Raw genomic sequence first — 18,776 nt, 5'->3', positions numbered from 1 at the left:
CAGTCAGTCAATCAGTTGTGTTAAATAGTGCCAAATCACAACAAAACATGTTTTCAACACTTTACATACAGAATGTCAAAACCTAATATTGTATATATTTACAAACCAAACTTTTATTGACAATGGGAATCAGTAGGGAAGAAAAGCTTCATTTAAACAGGCAGAACCGGAGTCATTGGTTGAAAGCCATGACTCTTAACTGGGAATAGACCAGTGTTTTCTAAATCAGGATCTGTGTTTCCTTGGGATTGGGATCTGGAAATTGCCAAGAGTTCAAGTAAAGGTGTTCTTCACAGTGATATTAGGTTCAGTATGACTTTGACTATGTTGTGTTTTTTTTTTTTCATAATTATTTTTGGGCATTTTCTGCCTTTATTGGAGAGATATAGGACAATGGATAGAGTTGGAAATAAGGGAGAGGGAGAGAGTGGGGAATGACATGCGGTTGGATTCAAACCTGGGCCGCCTGCTTTGCGGATTACAGCATCCATTCATGGGGCGCACACACCAATCTCTGTGCCACCAGCACCCCAACTTTGACTGTTTTCATTTAAAATTAAAATTAAAATCATACCAGTACTGTGTTCTATGGTGAGAGGACCGGGAATAGTTAATAAGAGACATTTTAAAACCAAAGAAGAATCATTGTAGGAGGTCATAATCGATGTGGCATTTGTTGCAATGAAGGACCAAAATAAGAAAAACTACAGACTGCGACACATACATGAATAAGGACACTTATTCTGCATATCGGCTTTGTATAACCCCATAAAGACATCAGCTAAACACTCTACTTCATCAGAGTGCACGTTTTGGACACAAGGGGGCAGAAGCTGAACATGCGACATGAACATAGGATCCCCTCTCCCTCTGTTGACATCTCCTGGGATGGTTTAACAGAAGAGGATGATGAGGAGCTTCCCTGTCTTCGTCTGACCCTCACACTTTCAGCCTTCCACACAGAGCAGGCAAATTCATCTCCCCTCCATCACAGACATTTCTCATTTCCTCTCACATACAATACATACCTCACCAACACAGGAAAATAAACAAGGCTCATTCGAACCTGCTGCTTTCACGTCAGCTGAAGGCGTAACGAAATCAATCTTTTGGGAGCTCTGCTGTGTATGGAATGTGATAATAACGAACTGGAAAACAACGGCTCCCTTTCCTGTCCACATGTGAAGATGGTGGCATAACTGACAGCCCCATCAACACAAGATGTGATGGGAATAACCTCTCTTACATGGCTGAATATTTGCAGCCTTAGTCATACATTGTCTGATCAAGGACTCTACAAGTTAAAAGTCCTTTTTAATTGCTTTCCTTGAAGGCTGTGGACATGCAGGCCCCATGGCCCTCCACGCTACACCCACATGTTCCTGGCGTGTGTCCTCACACTGTGGTCTGAACACTATCAGGAGAAGGCAGAGAGGCATCTTGAAGTACTTGGAGGGAGAAGTCCAGTTATTTGGTCTTGGCATGCACCTGTGGATTTGCATAATGGTCTCTCTCAAATTTCCCCCAGGAATGCTTGCTAAAGAGGGACCACAAATCAGAAAGTCATCCTCTGGCGCTTTCTCAGGCTAATGTACCTCGTCCCTCCCCGGAGAACATGCGGGAGATCACTCAACAACAATACTGTGCATTTTTGTTAATTCATCTAGTGATACTAATTCCTTGGGAGAACACGTTTTGCCGACAAATTTTCCATGTACTCTTCTGTAAACATCTCCAGATCCTGGAGACTTCGACTCGATTTTTAGGGTTCAGGGGTTGCCAAGTTCCAGGGGGAGCCAATTTATGGGTGGTTTTCCTGAAGCAAAGAATTCATATGATCGAAAACGCAGTGCCTCATTTCCCATCTCTGAGTCAGACACCCTGCCTCTGAGGATCAGTCGCTTGCTCTGATCAAAGACAATTGGCCACAGACAGTGATCTACACGGGGAAGACAAAACAGCGTGGCTTGGATATGACTTCTCTTCCTTAGTCCTGCTCAGCTGTTGCATTGTCTGCTTCCCATTCCAACATTCATGTCCTCATTACCTGATTGGATGCCGCTGATAACTGCCAACTGGATTGGCTGCAGGTACTCAAAATCTCTGATTGATCTGGCCGATTTAGAGGCCAATCTCAATCAGGGTTGTTGCAGGGCAGGAGAGCATCTCTCCTGCTGCTGCAGGACTAGATTGAAGTTCTCCACTGGAGGTTAAATCTTCACTGTGAAGTGTCCTGACTTCATATTACCGCAAATATCCCTCAGGCCTGAGCCCAAACACATGCAAACTTCAGGACCTTGTGAGTCAGCACAAAAAGTTTTCCTCCTCAGATCAGAGCACAAAAAAATAGTTTTTTTTAACAATGGCTGACCACAAAAACTACTCGCTTTAGGGAGAGATTTTTTTTTGGTCTACGCTGTGTCTTCTCCAGTTGTCCTATACAGATCTTCAAAGGCTGCTTTTTTGACTGTCGACATTGCAGCTCTGCAGTCAGCGTGCTTGAGGATTATGGGGAAAACGGCTGTGAAAAAAGCACATCATGGTGATGACAATGGTCTGGAGACAGAATGCAGCCAAGGAATGTATGGATGGGACTCTGCGGCTGATTACAGAGATATTTCCCCCCATCTTTTGATATGTCATAGATTCTTTGTATCCCTATCAATCCTCTGTGATTTGAGTACTGAGACCTGACTATCAGCACCAGAGCTAGGACGCTGCAAGTCCACATTACACAGCATACAGTACAAGCCACCACACACAGATGAAAAGGCCTCATTCAAATACAGTCCATCAGAAACAGGGCTGCCAACACATGTTTTATTTTGAAAATGATATATCATACACATCCATGTAAAAAACTAAAGTCCGACTCAAGCAGAAGCTAACAGCTAGCAGCGAGCGGTCATGGAAAACTGCAAGGGTGGAGATTAAGTGTCCCTCTGCTGATGGCTGTCTGTGTTATATATGACACTGGAGTGAAGCTGTTGATTCATGGGGTTAGCTGTCCTGCTGGGATGTGCAGCTGTATTACATTTGGTGTGTCGGCAAACATTTCAGTCCTTATATTTCCTCTGTAAAGAAAGGGCCTCTATGTTTGGTGTCCTAGGGTCAGTCTGACAAACACCCCTGTGCTATATTGTCTATGTTTGTCATCACAGCATATGGGTTACAAAGTGGGATCTGTGGGACAATTTAAAATAGCAAGGCTTAGTTTGTTTTTGGTCTGCTGACACATCTAAACATTGAGACATTTTTGTACAGAAATTAATTTTCTCCAGAGGATGACTCTGATGGTCCCTGACATACCCTGTGGCACAACCAGCAGGTCAGAGTTTTCTCTAAAACTGAGAAATATCTCAATCTATTGGAAGGATTGACAACCCAACATGTACTAACATTCATTGTCCACTGAAGATGACGCTTGTTGAAGGTGCTGTCCTGAATTTTTTGTAGCACCACAGAATGTTTTGTGTGCAAACCAGTGGTTTAGTTGCCTTGAAAGTTGGTACAGAAATTAATATATAATAAAGGATAAATAAAAAAGCCTTCATTTATCCTTTTACTTTAGATCTACTTTTTTAATCATTGGTCAACTTTTAAGTTTGTCCAATTATCCAATTTGCTCGTTTAGTCAGTAAATGACTAAACAAACAGACAAACTTAACGGCATTGCCATCAGACTCAGCTGTACTGTTTTTAGTGCTAATACGCAAATGTTCGCATGCTAACAATGTTAAAAAGATGTTGAACATTTGCACAATATACATAATAAGCGTTACCATGCCACATTGTCCCATGCATACAGTTTCTGAACCATGGAGAAAAGCTGAGCCCTCAGCTACACAATCCTTCAGTGTGATGAAACCATGCATATAGTTCCAGCTTAAGGCCACAAGGTCAGCACCAAAGACACCATCATTAATCAGGATAGAAAAAACAAGCAAGACTTCATGGGATGCATGCCACGCTGGCCTTGTTCTGTGCCAAAGACTGGCTGGTACTGGGAAGTAAATGAGGCTGGCATTGGCCTTCTTTCCTACCACAGTCATGGCAAGCCAGCACAGAGCTCAAGGCCACCGGACTGATCCTGGGCTCTGTCTCCAAGAAAATCCTGCACACCAGTGTGGTCATACTTATCAATAAATCCACATGAACAGAGCCAGGATGCAGTGTTCGTGGCAACAGCTGGCCTTTTATATATAAACTTGTTTGTGCCCACATCAGTCAACATTTTGGATAATGTTTCTTAAGACCGTGTAAGTTGTGCAAAAGCATCATGGCGTCCTTATCTTTTTCTTTTATTTATGTTGGGTTTTGGGCAGATCTGTAATCTGGATCATGCATCTGCATTGTATGTTGTTTTGGTTTTCATTGGTATGTGTGAATGTGTTTATATATGGATTTTCTTTTTACATTTTTTTTTTTTTAAGATTTATTTTTGGGGTTTTTGTGCATTTAATGGAGAGATAGGACAGTGGATAGAGTTGGAAATCAGGGAGAATGACACGTGGGAAAGAAGCCACAGGCTGGAATCGAACCCGGGCCACCCGCCTGGAAGACGACAGCCTCCAATAAATGTGGTGTGCGCACCAACCACTGCGCCACCAGCGCCCCCATTTTAATTTTTTGATGCAACTGTGGAGGCAGCTGAATGTGTGCAGCATCTGAGTCCAAAACATGCTTCCCAAGGAGTTATAAATCTATCATATCTCACTGGGTCGGGTCGCGTCGTATTAAATCGTGTCATATCCTGTTGCCTCATATCATATAGTTTGGTGTTGTTTCGTATCGTGTCATATCGAGACTCTTTCCAAACAAGCCCTTTTGTTTTTAACTTACCCTCCTGTTTTGCACGAACCTAATAAATAGCTGGATCTTTAAGTATTCTACTGCATAAAATAAAAATACTCCAGGCTGAAGATTTGTGAATGAACCACTTTGTTCGTCTGTGGTTAAGACTGCACCACAACAATGGTGTTTGAGTCATCTTTCCAGCTAAAAGTCATCAGCTAGTTGATCAAATCGGAGGGGAATTCATTTATTCATACTTTCTGCTGTAAGCGGATGAGGTTTTAATGATGAGGTCCACAGCCATAACAATAGTAAGGACATCTGGGCCACACATGTGCCATCTCTTTTTGTGTACAGATGAGCGATGGCGAGTGTTTACAGTGCAGAGCCAAATTTCACCTTCACCTTGGTTCTGTGAAGTCAAATCTGTTGAGAGAAAAACTGTTTGACTGCTGCATCAAAAGCAAGATGTTAAGATTTTCACTTTCAGCTTGGCTCAAAATGCAAGAGAGTGCAAGTTTAAGGGACAGTGCAAGCCACACTTGTAAAATTTCCTGCAAGGCGCCAGAGAGTTAGAGATATGTGAATGGAAAAAAAGAAGAAGCGAGAAACACACCTGCTTGAAACTGCTGATTGAGGGGAAATGTGTTACTGTCCGCTCCAGCGATCTCTGCCAAAAGATGGTCGTTGCAGCAGGGACCACCTACTCCTCTGAGAGAGATTTGAACAGGGCGAGGCTGTGTTTGGACCAACAGAAAGATTGACCGTATCCTATCAGCTGCTGCTTCCACAAAACATGCCCGGTTCTAACTTTAGTCAATGGCAGCCTGCTGAACAGGCCCTTTGAAAATAGTCTTCATGTTTTCAGTCTGATTTCATTTCAGCTATGTTCACATGAATAGCAGATTCACATGACTCCTCTGAACGATTATTACTGCATGTTAAAGTTGGATTCAGTGTGTGCTACCACAAGTAAAAGCTACACAACATGATGTGTTTCGCAACATTTTTATCTCAAAGTTATCAGGTTCCAGGTGCAGGACAGCCATGAAGAGGATATGATGTAACTCGTCCAGGCTCCTCTCTGCTTTCTGTGTTAGTATCGTGGGTCATGGCAGGAGTCCTTTCCTGTTCGAGGGTGTCAGCCACCCAACGGGATAATGAGGATACCATCCAGGACACTCTTGGGAGGACATTAAAGGCCAGACACAAGTGAGGACATGAGAGAGGCCACGGACATGGCAGAGCGTGTTTGCTTTGCTGTGGATGTGAGCTGTGTGAGTATCCTTCTGTATATTTTTCTTTTTATGGTGACTGGTCGGAACAAGGCTCCGTAGAGTAACCCCCAACATGGGGTCACCACGCTGCTGCACCGAGAATATCAGGGAGAATCATGTAAACAATCTGTATTTTTAGCTATGCCTTTAAAGCATGTGACCTTTTGCTTCTGCCAATTTTCTGAACACATGACCTTACAGATTTGTTTACTTGATGAGAAATATGACTCACTCTCTTTGAGTAATTTCAAAGACTGGACTAATGGGTGGTTTATGCTTTAAGCAAGAAAAGTCACACGTTTTGTTTCCTTCTGAGCACTTAGTCGAAGATAAAAGAGTCATATGGCGCATGCGAAACAAAGAATTCGTTTGTGCTTTACAGATTTTAATGGATGCATGAAAGTAAAACATAAGCTACAGACTCTGATTTAGATCAAACACGAAGGCTTGTTGCTGTGTAATTTAGGCGTAAAGTCAGTCAAAGAAATTACATATTCTTTACATATGGGCTGAAAGACAGGGGAGAGACGTGCCGTTGATTTATTGAGCTAGATTAAGACAAACGTGAAGAACATGATAGAAGACCCATTGCTGACTCTCTCCACGCTGCAAAATCCAGTGAAAACACACAGAACACTCCGAATTCAGTGTATCTTCTGCCATTACACTGTCATGATAATCATGCTGGCTGTTGAGATGTTGCATCCGCTCCTCTGCTTTTTGCTCTATGAGGTGGAATCCCCCTACTTTTTAAAGCCGTCCAATGCAGACCGCTGTCATCATTTCAGGGCCTTTACCCTTTGTACGACTGGCCAACTGCTCCACGAGAACGTACACAATTTGCTAGATATCAAACATCCTCAATGGACTTGCGGTCGAGATATTTTCCATTCAGTGAGATCTAGTTGCAGTCATTAAAGAATGCAACAGCAAGACGTCTGTGGCAAAGCAAAAATTAAATCAGCAAAGAATTTCCAATGAGGTTTTGCATGGAAGTAAACTTCCAAGTACATACAGTATGTAATAGTTATGTTTCCAATAACAAAAAACGCTCTAGTTAGTGAGTAGAAAAACCTAAAATTCTTTAGCTTTCGCTATAAGCTCCAAAATGACATAAATACGGCTGTTATGCAACTTAAAGAGTTCCTGGATGTTTGACACATAGATAGCTATTTTCTGTTTAGTTTTGTGATTAACAGCACCCAGGTTGCCTCCAGATGTGGCTTGGACTCGGATGCACACTGAGTACATTTTTATATCAACTCACCCATAAAAAAGTGACCCTACACAACACTATCCATCACCATAAGGGATGACGCAGTGATCGAATAAGTAGATCTGACTCCTTGCTGCAAACATTGAATCATTCATTTATGCTAAATGGCGGACAGATGGTTGGGCCTTCTGCAAACAATCACAGCCAAAGAGTACTAAATGACTCATCACACACTATACACTGGAACGAGGAAAACAACAAGGTGGCAGGAAACGGTAGTAGGACTAACAGGAATTCATTCAACCATCACAGCTTCTAATATTAGCCTGGTCTTTTCTGGATTTTATCACTGGCTGCATCTGTCTTTGCTGTTTTTGTAAGAACATTAAAAAATCTGTTTGTTTTTAGAGAAAGGCTTAAAATACTCTGGAGCGGTCCTCAAACAACAAACAGAAACTTGCTTGTTTATGAATATGGAGTACACCCTTCCATTCCGTTCCCAATTTGCCCATTATGAAATCTCCAGCAGCTTCAGTCAATTTCCAAACACAGAAAAACTTAGTAGAGAACAAAATGTGCAAGATTTTAAGCCAAAATGTTGCTCATAAAAATATCTTAACATCCCACGCAGAATAGATTTATATCATGGCCTGACATGCTAGTCTTATTGTACGACTTCTCTGATCGATATCTGTATTATCGTAATGGGCCAACACAACTAAGTAGAAGCAGTTGAAGGAGATTTGATGGCTTTATGGATTTGTTAACAGCTCTTGATAATAGCCACGTCCATCATCCTGTGTTATTCTCCTCAGACGTCATACTGTTGTATTCATTTAGTAATTTACCTCTTCCTCAGATAAACACTGATAAACACAAGATTATCCACAAAATAAAGGAGGCTGGGTAGTCTGCATGGAGAGCACTTTGAGATTTATAGACACAACAGTGGATCAGTTATCATACTTACGGTAATCCACTCCCTAATGACAGGTTGATGTAGTACAACCTTGTTATGCTCTTATGTTTTCATTTTTCATTCCCTTATTTCACTGGTGCCTTGAATCTTAACATTTGTCTTAGAAACCCCACCAAAGTTCCCACTCACTCCAGTCTGAACCGATTCCAGCTGTCAGTGGGCGAGAGGTGGTAACCAGTCAATCACAGGGCTGACATAGAGCCACACTCATGTTCACACCTAGGGGCTATGTAGAGTCACCAACTGACCTAACCTGCATATCTTTGGACTGTCGGAGGTAGCCAGAGTATCCGGAGAGAGCCCACGTATGCATGCGGAGAAAATGCAAACTTTATAAAGAAAGGCTTTGTGGGATGGGGAGTCGAAACAGAACCAGGAACTCTCTTGCTTTGAGGCAACAGCGCTAACCACTTCAACCCCATGGTGCAACGGTTAGCTAAAATCAACGTAGATTCATTATTTTTTCAGAGCTAAAATGCTTTAAAGCAGGCTTGCAAAAAGTAGGAAGACTTCGGGTTAGACTACCTATGCTGAGCTAAGCTAAATGGTTGAAGCATTATTTTCCACACACAACTGCTTTCAATGTTCTCATTGAAGCAGAAACATGAAAGCTAAAAAAAAAATATATTTAGAACTGCCAAAATTTTGTTCGAGTTTCAAAAATCTTAGGCCAGTTACTTTGAAAATAAAAAAACTGTCACAGATTAGCTAGTTTACCAAATTCAAATTAACTAATTATCTTTAGCTCACAGAATTAGCATTCTGTATGTAGCCACTCACCTGTGCCATTCTGGGTACTTTACTTTTGATACATCTACTTCAATTCCACATTGCTGACATATACCTTTAAAGTTTTGCTTGGGAAAAATATTAAAATATTAGTAGACAGTAGCCTATACCAATAATGGAATATTTTTACATTATTTATCTCCCTACTTCTCCCTTATAAGCCCGCTTCTATTTATTATTCTCAACCACTGATGAGAAAATAAAAGGCCAGTGGCTCAGATTATCATCTAGTTGCTGGTTTACATTCCTTGTTCTGCTGGAAAAATAAATTCGAGTGAAGTGAATGATGATCATTGTCTTAAACGCCCTTGGGCAAGCCATTTAGCCCAAACCAAGGCTGTACTTGGATTGTATTGGTGTGAATGTGCAAACTATGTGAGTGTGAAGTACATAGTTTACATGTTAGGCCTAAGTTAACTTCCACTTCATAAATAAAGTATAAAATATAAAACAAATACTTCTGCCTTACCCAACAGCTTTAATTGAATGCATCTATCCACCACTAGCGTCTTTCACATCTCCCAGGCCTGATAGTAATGATGTTCAGTAGGTGACCGTTGGGTCATGTACGTAGATGCGTTGCTCATGATGCCATGTGAAGTCACGAGGATCAGCAGGATAAGTAAACTCACCTCTTCTGGCACTTGAGGCTGTTTAGCAGCATGTCTGTCTGCGGGCTTATTAAAACTTGGCTCCCTAATGAACATTCGCCCTTGAGGCCTGCTGAGTGCTTAGTGCTGCTCAGGAGACGGGGCTCTGGACACACGGGGCCTCTCTTCCTGCTCCCCATGGAGCGCTCCAGTATAAAAACTCAGCTGTACAGGCAGGCTGTAGTGGAGTCATATAAACACTTTTACATTACAGTGAACTGGAATGTTAACAAAAGACAGTCGGCAGAATAAATTCTGTGGTTCCTCCTCTGTGTTTTATTTTTGGGGAAACACATTTTGCGAGCTGATGGGGAGAGCAGCTCTCCACATGCGACTGTTCCTTGTTTATGGTTTTGTCTTTGTCATTTTGTCATCTTTGCCTCGGGTGATTTAAAGCCCACTGCCGCGGCATGGGAGAGCAGGAGGAAAAGGGCTTTCCACATGGGCTGACTGAGACCTTGCAACTATGCCATGACTTCACACTCCACTGTGAACATTTATCATGTGTGTGTTTGTATGTGAACATTGGACAAAGTTGAGTGTGGTGCGGGCTTGTAGACAATGTTGCGCAACAGCTCCCTCAGGGGTGTGATTTACGAGCTGGGCAGTGACGGGAGACATAAAGGAACTAAGGCCTGTTTAACAGAAATTTAAATCCCAATCTGAATCTATGAGCTAAGAATCTATTTCATGGAACTTCTGTGTTTCTGGTTTAAACTGGTTAGACATAAAATAAAAAGAGCAGTTCAAAGAGATTTCCCCAAAAGTGCCATGATGAATGGAGCATTTCTGCCTAACATCTGTTGGAGGCCTCGCCGTCTGTCTGCCCGGGGGGCTCTCGAAGACAGGTCAGCGCAGTCAGAGAGGCTTCCTCCCTGAGCCTCACACGCTTATTCTTCCCCTCGGCCCTGTCCCGTAGATCCCATGGCCATAACAAGGTTTCATTGATGGAACTGAAGTTTTGTCTTTGTTATACGCTGCTGTTGCTGTTACCCTATTGACCCTTGCGCTGGAGGGATCCCCACCCAACACTGGTGACTGATAATTAGCGAAGGCCTGTGGCAGAGAACACTTTGAAGTCATCTTGGCTAATTGTGTGTCATCCCTCTTTCCGTTGAAGCGTGCTTAGACTTAAGGGGACCTATGTTATGGTTTGTTCTGGCTAAATGGACTATGGGGAAAAGGTTTAATGGATTGAAAAATAACAAATTTATCATGGTTAATAGGAGGCTATTCAGGTCAAATTGACCTCATGCGGGGGGTTAAATCGCATCATAACTTTCTGGCGCTCGACCTTCACTGTTAATTGGGGGCGGAAAGAAGATTTCTCATTCACCTAACTGTTGCTGAAGAGAGCACATGATTCTCTGCTCACAGCTTACCAAGCATGAGGCCGGTCCAGCGGGAACAGCAGACATGAACATTACATGAAACCTAATGCTACATACAGGCAGGAGAGCACTGCTTGAAAACACAGCTAGCAATTAGCCAGCATACCAAATTGATTGAATTCAGGTCGGAGGCTGGGAGGCACGTGTCATCAGTGAGTCAAGCAGCATATTTGGTTTATGCATCATCCATTCCCAGCAGCAAATGTAAACACAGTCTAACCTGGATTACTCAATAGGCTGCAGTCTTGTATCAAAACAACTGACAAATTGTTAAAACTTTCCTTTTTCCTGTGTGCGGTCAGGCTGTGAAGAGGGCAGCGTACGGGTGAAATTAAAAGTGTTAGAAGATCAAAGTTTTGTGGCATTACTGTTGTCTGTAAAAGAAACCCAAATCCTATTTGTAAGTCTACACACAGAAATTCAAAAGACCTAAAATGAATTGTAGCAGACAGCTTTGCAAATACCCAAAGTTATCAAGGCAAATTGAATTATATGTGATTTACTTTAACAAAATCCACATTATAGGTTGCTTAATGATAGATCCTGGTGTAAAACCCACGTTTAAAGACAGAAAAATAACAACTACAGAGGTAGGTGAAAGTAAAACTTTGTGTGAGCCAAAGTTTTTACAGGCCCTCGTTCAATAATAAAACCACTTTTATAAGATCTACATATTGCTCATTAAAGCTGCATGAAACAGGAGGAATTAGATCTAATTTAGGCTTTGGACTTGGTGCAAACTCAATTTTATTTTTTTAGCCAGGGGAGACTTCATTAAATTCCTTTTTTCTTTCCGGCATCATGTTTAAAAATGGCACTCAACAAACTAACTGTTAGAGAGTCATCTGCTGATTGGTACCATGTTGTTGGCATGACTTTAACGAAGCCTGCCTGACCTTTGCTCCTCTGCAGCCTTCATGTTGTCTGTTATGGAGCTGTGTTTAATAGAGCCATCGGCTGGTAAGTTTTTCTTCTGCAGTGTGAGGGAGGGAGTGAGGGGTGTAGAGTAATTGGAGCAGAGATCCATTTCTATCCTCTTGGTAAAGCTGCCTAATGTGGAAAAAGCCTAACCTTGATTTTTCCATGGTTGGTTGGTGGAGACACTGTGAGCAGGGACTAAAGCTGTGAGGTGTGTAGCCATATATCACTTCTTTAGGACAAATAGAGTCTGACCTGGAGGCCTGGAGGCCACAGCCAGGAAGAGTTGACGGGAATAAATGGATTGAGCCTTGGACGGCAGCTAGAGAGGCGATCAAAAGGTGAGAGGAAATTTAATGGGAAGGGAGAGAAAATAGGGAGGAGGAAGTAAGATGCCCTCCTTCTAGTTTTTCTTTTGTCAACTCATCCAAGATCCACAGAAAACATATACTCAGAATTTACAAGAATACATGGCATGGGGCGTGATATCTATGCCTGTCCGTTCCAACACCACTGCCAGATTCATTCTGAGATTTCGTGTGATCTTGAATGTTTTAGGCGACATCTGGCTCTGACTCCAAGGCCCTCGTCTTTATAATTCTGTTCTTTCTGCAATGTTCTGACCTAATTGGCTGCCAGCGTGATCCACCCTTTGAATCATCTCCAGTGGCATTTGTCACGGAGCAATGTGACATCACTTTGTGTATTGTTAGAAGGAGATGCGATTAAATCACACTTCAAGAGACAGACAGGCTGCACCACAAAATTGAAGGCTGAAGTGGAGGATTTAGAAAAATTTACAGAAATGTGTGGTAGATTTTCTCCCAGACCAGAGGTGAAATCATTAGCCAGTGTGTATTTCAACATCCCACTGAGACTGCCATCAATGACAAAGTTTTAATGCGATAAACTACAACCATAAATTCTAATAAATCCACAGGAATCTGCCTCTTTGAACAACTCCCATGGTCAAACACATTTCACTTTTAAGAAAAGAAATGAAAAGTCGAGATCAGATTTCTTGGTTATAATGTAATGTGGTTCCTGGATCCCATTTCAAATAGCGGAGATGATTCTGTCGGATTACCAGGCCTGATAAAACATAACAAATGAGATAATTATTTTACTTTAAGCTAATTAAGCCCATTGATAGAAGCATGAGGGCAGCATCTGCTTCTCTTTAAGTCTTTTCAAAATTTCATTTTTAGAAACCAGTGTCCACCCAAGTGTGTGTGGGAGTACATTTTGAACCATTGACAATTTATCACAGGATGCCTAGCTTTTAAGCGATAGCTAACAGGAGAGGGCCATGATTTAGCCATGAGCTAACGTAGCATACGTGCTAACTACTATTGAAAGTCATTTTGTAATTCATTATTTGGTGACGAAAAAGTAAATGGATCTTTTCAGAAGGCTGGCCTTTTGTTGACTCTGACCCAAACTGTACCAATACATCAAGCCTTCCCAATGCTGATTGTCACAGTGGTATTGTTGTCTGTTGATGAAGAGAGATGTCAATACAAATTTAAATGGCTACCCCAACACAGCCATGAGAAATAGTCTAAAAAACAAAATGTGCTATTTTTGAACTAGGACTCCAATACTTATACATGTTTATTTTCACTGAAATATTTGTGGATGCTTTATTACTTTCCTAATTTGATCTCATATGCTTTTTTTTATTAAACCAAATTTCCACTTTTCCTTTAAAACAAAACATGTATCTAACGCCCATAAACATTAAGCCCTATAAAGCGTCAGAAAGTCAGAATTGACCCTTTCGACCTGTGCTAACACTGAAGAACAGATTCATCATATCCCTCACTAATACAGTAAATCAACTAAACCTATTGGGTTTTTTTTGTTTCTCAACCCTGACCTTTATCATGTGGCTTGTCTCCATTTATAATGCAGCATGCAAATGGTTGGTTATCGTACGGCTATAAGACTCCTTATATTGCTGACTTTCCTGTTACATACATGTATAACGGTTTCTGTACCAAAACCAGCACCACTTGTCCTCAGGGGCAGCTTTTCAAAACAGTGCAAAAGGGTGATTTGTAAAGGGAAGTACTTAATCTAATCTATGCAACAACTTTCTTACAGATTTCTTGACATCCCAGGCAGCTTAAAGCCTTTGTTAAGTTAACAACTCACGCCCTTAAATGAAAGAGCCAATCACTCAGCCGTGAAGTAATACAGGGTGGATGTATTGCCAGCGCTATGACATGCATCAGAAATGTAGCCAATGGTGATATAGTTTGTCAGACTTGAACATTTCTCTGGATTGTTACCATATTTGAAAGCATACACGGAGTTGATTAATTTTCCCTTTGCTTGAATGTATTACTTTGAAGCACACACACATACAGTACAAGTCTCACAAAACCATATAAAAGGAAACGAGTATGAATATCATGAAAGGCGAAGTGGAAGTGCCTGTCTTAAATACCGCCCATGTGACCTACTTCTATTACACAGCTGACAGCACCTCATTCATACATGCTGCATGGGAAAGACCCTGTAGTCTTTGGCCTAAGCACATTACATTTATCCCCCTCTATCTTTGACTGTTTCCACTGGTTGCCCGAATGCCTGTGTTATGAATGTTGCTAAATCTGTTGCAAAACGTCACTAATAAAGCACATAATTTCATCTTTTATGGAGCGGATCCCTGCCAAACGAACCTCCCTTTTCAGGTTTTCCCACAGGTCCTCAGTGCACTGCCCTGAGAGAACAATGTCAGTATTATGTTAGCTCCTGGGCAAAGAGGAAGGAGAGCTGAGGGCTTTCAAACAAACAGCAAAAGGTAGCTTACCAAAGAGATTGACGTTCCTTGTTGGTGCTCTCCATTGAAAGTCATCACAGAGAGCGATTCACATGGATCACTTAAAATTCTGGTTGCGAGGTGGAGAATACGCTGTTGATACTTGCTTGTAATGAAAGCCCTGCATTCTGGGTGTAATGATACTGTTTGGCTTTCTAATGGGTACACTTGAACTCTGACCCTCCGCTCACTCAACAGTGTCAAGGCAGTCACTTCATCTAAATGGATGCAAATGTGTTTCTCATGGGATGTTCATGCTAACAGGTAAACATGTAGGGTTGGTTCCTATTGATACAGTTCTTCAGAAGTGTTGGCAAAAATAAGAGCAGGTTTTACTCAAGTGAAGAAGTCTCTGAATTATACTCACAGTTCAAATTAAAAGTCACCCTCTGAAATACATTGTTACTGGCTGATTTTGTTAAAAGCTAACTAAGCCTCATAACTGGGACACTTTCAAACTTTGTGACTTAAAACAATTTCTTGAAAATAATGAACAGTAACTTTGCAACAGTTCAGACATGTTCCATGGGGAATGTTTTGTTGCTCTCATCTTTCAAGTGTGATATACACTGAAGGATACGCCAATAAATTGCTGGTATGAGAATTAAATTGGTCATGGTGTTTGGAATGCATCAGCAATGATGAACAAAAAATAGTGCCCTATAAATGCCTTAGAGCCTTAGTAACAAGACTGCTTTTAACATGTTGATGTAGAGCTTTAAAGTAGGCCCTACTGATTTGTTTTAAATGCTAGAGGTAAAGCATAGCACTACTTGAATACATTAGCAAAGTATTTACTTTCGAACTCTGTCCATTAGAATTCATCTTATGTAATTTCAGGGCCCTCAGAACATTTGCCCCACAGTTATGTAATGACAATTATCTACGAAATCGGTCAATCAAAAGCACAAAGTAGTCCAGACTCAAATCAAATCCAACTTGAGCTACGTGGAGCACGCATATAATGTACATACATGTTGTTTGCTTCAGTGTAATTACATGACTCGGGTATTGTTATTGTTACTATGACCCTAAGAAACGGTGCAATGTAATGCAGTTATATTTCTGCTTTGCATTTGAAAGATGATAGGAGTGGCTGGGTTGTCATGCCAGAGTATTCAAAGGACTCTTTGTGTAGAAGCGTCGGTCAAAGCCAGAGACATCCTCCTGGTATTTATTCCAGAGTTCCTCCAGATGCTGCAAATTGTATCAAATTGAGCCACATTAAGACTCACTTTCATAACAGCTGCCCTGAACATCTTCAGCGTTTCTCAACCACGGTTATTTATTTGTGCCCTTTGGGATTAATCTACACTGTGTAAAAAGATAATTGGAACGTGAGAAAGGAGAGAGGTTTTAACACTTTGTAAATAATGAATATCCTATTAAAATAGTTATTGGAACATATGAGGAAGTATAAAGAATTAGTTAACAAAAGGTTATGAATAAATGGGTAAAAAAGATACCTTATTTGTGGATTTAGTGAATCAGTGGCTACATTCAAGCCCACAGGAAGTGAAGCTGGCTGATTACACACAGTGAGCAAACAATGTAATTACAACTTCAAGTTCTGACCTACATCACCTTACCATCATAGCACTTAACACGCCTTAATTTTAATCACCACTTCCAAAGTTTTCAAATTCATATCTAAACCTGTGTGGAATGCATCAGAGCAACAACACTTTGGAGGTTATAGGAAATGCTAATGTGCACGCTTCATGGGCTAAAAGATGCGGAAGTTTTCCCAACCATCTTCAAATTCCACTGCACCATGCACCACTCAGCAACTTGTGTCGGACAGGCTCATCCATTTGTCCTTCATCACATCTGTTGATTAAATAAATAAGCTTGAGGTACCAGCTAGTTAAGCATAATAGTTAGCTAGTGGTTAAAAATGTTTATATACAGCCTTACATTAACTAGTTCAAACGTCTCTAAAAGTAATGGATAAATATAGTAGTAAGCTAGGTAAAAAGCAATGGATGAACATTAACATAGCAAATGGCATTAATAGATGGCCTAGTTATAGATTAGCAGTTACAATAGGCTGGCTAAAGGATAAGCATTAAAGTAATTAACTAAGTGGTGAAATTGTGAAAATATAGCCTAATCTGAACAAGTTTGACAATTTTATGCTAATTGTTAAACACCAAAAACAGTAACATATCGTAAGCTTCAGAATAGCAATAGTAAGCTATTTGGATAAATGATAAAAATAGATGATTATGGATTAACAGTTGGAATATGCGAACAAATGGATAATCAGTCAGACAACCTAATAGTTATGAATTTAAGGACATCTATTATGCTGATATATTTTCATTACATAATGTTACGATGTTGGATGTCCATACTATACTTCTGAAAAAAAAAAATGTAAACACAAGAAAAACAGTTGTTGGCTTAATCCCCGGGTGTGGTTTCCTGCTGCTCTGAATGAGACGTCAGAACTACTGGAGACTTGTCCAGAACCTGACACTCTTTCAAGAACACGCCCACCCGGAAGCTCACTCAATTTTACCACTGCAAACAGAGCTGGCCAATTGGAGGAAAGAGAGCATGTGGGGGCCCTAAAGAGACAGCAGCTGAAATGAACCGTTTCAGGCTGAAATGAGGGTTTTTACTGACGCCAGTATAAGATAAATAAGGAGGTTTGTGAGCTACACATCACGCAACCCTACTGAATAGGTGACCCAGACTGACATGATTAATGGTGAAAGTGAGTATAATAGTAATCTCCTTTAACGGTCAAAATACACTCAATCATATTTCATCAGGTACCATTCAAAAACAAACTCACGACAGTTCTGCAATGCGTCATACTTTCATGAAAGTCTATGTTCAGATGTTGTTGCAGCTTTAGGACCCACAGCTTCTTTCCCGCATGTCATTCCCACTCACCCCTGGTTCTTCCTCTATCCACTGTCTGATCAATAAAGGCATGAAGGCTAAAAATAATAACCTTTACAAAAAAAGTATGGTTATTTTGGAGACTGTAGTCTGCATTGCTGTTTAACTTAATTGCACTATACATCGAGTAGTTCCTTGTTTAACAGTGTGTAATTAAGTGCATTTAATTACATGTGTAAAATACAATAAAACCTGACTGTTGGGGTTCATCTGGCATAAGAAATTTGGAACCAGGCCATTGCACTCATGTGTGTCTTATAACATAATATAGCACCATATTAAGCCACTTATTGAGGCTGTAGTACAGCAACAGTGGCGTCAGGCAGCTGCTCACTCACTCACAAAGGTCACTTAGCAGGGAACACTTTCTGAATTTGTCTGTGCATGCCCTAGTCACCTTCAAGGCTTCAGGGGTTTGAAGGGCTATGATCTAAAAACATTGACACCGGCCAGGCAGTGGGCCTGGGGGAGGAGGGATTCTGCTGGACAGTCATAAGACAAATGTGGCCAGCTTCTCTAATTAGATTTCTCATGGGTTGCAAGATGAGCTGTAATCAGCTGTGGCTCCCAGCCCAAGTCTGCACACAGACATGATGTTTCCATGTAAATCCAAGAGAAAAAGAGGGCAACACTGTCCCCTCAGTGTTCATATAGTAACCATTTCATGTGTTTTTGCAGTGAAAATCCCCTTTAAAATGTTTGTATATCCCAGCTCTGATGGGAAGGAGAATGAATGGGCAAACTACTGTCTTCCTCTCCGCAGCTGTGTATTTTGGCTTGCAGTCATGTGAGTGGTTGGTGCTCAGGGACCAGTCATGAGAGAGATGGGCGCACATCTTTTGTGGGTTGAATGAGACGGGGAAGCCAACTCTCCTTGGGTTGTTTTAAGATCTTATGGGAGAGGAGAAAAGTGTTGTTTCCAGACCGTCAGAAGGAAAGTGATGATGCAGCATGGATGAGAGTGGGAGATGAATGGGATTTGTTACATAACCTGACCAGTTTTCCAAGATTTCAGATTGAGT

Source organism: Labrus bergylta, chromosome 18 (assembly GCF_963930695.1).
Source record: "Labrus bergylta chromosome 18, fLabBer1.1, whole genome shotgun sequence".
Lineage (NCBI taxonomy): Eukaryota > Metazoa > Chordata > Actinopteri > Labriformes > Labridae > Labrus > Labrus bergylta.
The sequence above is the reverse complement of the archived record's forward strand: the minus strand, read 5'-3'. Positions refer to the sequence as shown.